General features: G+C 41.8%; 1 non-coding gene across 1 annotated transcript; it reads right to left on the minus strand.

Annotated features, from left to right (window-relative positions):
• Window positions 1-554: 554 nt before the first annotated feature.
• Window positions 555-674, minus strand: LOC134981598 (U5 spliceosomal RNA). Its single transcript, XR_010190718.1, has one exon. It is a non-coding gene; the product is annotated as a U5 spliceosomal RNA (small nuclear RNA).
• Between the last annotated feature and the right edge of the window lie 511 nt (window positions 675-1,185).

Here is a 1,185-nt window from a genome sequence, read left to right on the forward strand (position 1 = left end):
GTTTGATACTTGTAACAGTAGGCAGCCAAAGCTAGATGCTGATGCCGCCACCATTCATAACGTGTAAACGTGCACAAACGTGGTGCACTGAAGGCTATGTAGCCGCGTCGTAGACGCTCCACGACCCGCTGGGTCTGACATTCCCACAGAACCTGTGGGATGAGCTATTACTGACGTAGGCGATTGTAACTTAGCCTTAAAGTAAGCCTGACTTGTAGTCATTATTATCCAACTGGATAATGTCTGCTGAGAAACTGGCTAACTCCAGTTGGCAGCATCATCGAGAACAAACAACGTATCCGTATCACGTACTGTAGACGTTCGGGACATATATAAACGCGTAATGCGTGTACCACATTCAGAATTCTAGAATGTGCTGTCCACACAGGAACCACTATTGGTATATTGATGTGAAGAATACGAAAGCGGAATTCGTCCGAAGATCTGCTTTGTCATGAGAAAACTCAAATACGGTGGCTTGGAATACAAGGCACCCAAATATGAAAACAAAACCCTTGCCGAAGCCAAGGCTAGAAGAAAAATGTTTTCCAAAGTGAGATATATATATCTTATTGCTGAACAGCATATTGATATGAAACTCATGGTTGTTTCTCTCTACGGAAATCTTTAGTAAAAGCGAAAGATTTCTTCGATGTGAAGAGAAACCAGAGTATTCTTTATGTGAAAAGCAGTTCACATGGGCATGTGAAACCCGAACCAAATTCCCACTAACACCCCTGCGCCTCTGGTGGCTTAGAGATGTAGGGCAGGAATGTTCCAGAATTATGTCGAAATACAGTTTACATGGCTAACTTATGTGAAACCTGAACCAAAATTCCCACTAACACCCCTGCGCCTCCTTGTGGAGTAGAGGTGTATGGCCGGAATGTTCTGGAATTATAAACTGGAAGAAACAGTAATGATTAAAATGGCCCCCATGCCATGCTTACACTGAAAATCACAGGACAGGTTACAATACCTGCTGCAGTGTTAATATAGGCTTAATAGCCTATTATACAGTGATAATCACAGGTCTAGTATACAGTAAAATACATGCAGTTTACAATACATGCCTTTAGTTAGCCTTCCAGTTAATATAAACACTGCCTGCAGTGAATTTTGTATTAACATTATATGGCAGCCTTAACAGAAAAACCAGGAAACATGGTTAAAAATGGCTGCCAT

This window comes from Pseudophryne corroboree, chromosome 12, assembly GCF_028390025.1.
Source record: "Pseudophryne corroboree isolate aPseCor3 chromosome 12, aPseCor3.hap2, whole genome shotgun sequence".
NCBI lineage: Eukaryota > Metazoa > Chordata > Amphibia > Anura > Myobatrachidae > Pseudophryne > Pseudophryne corroboree.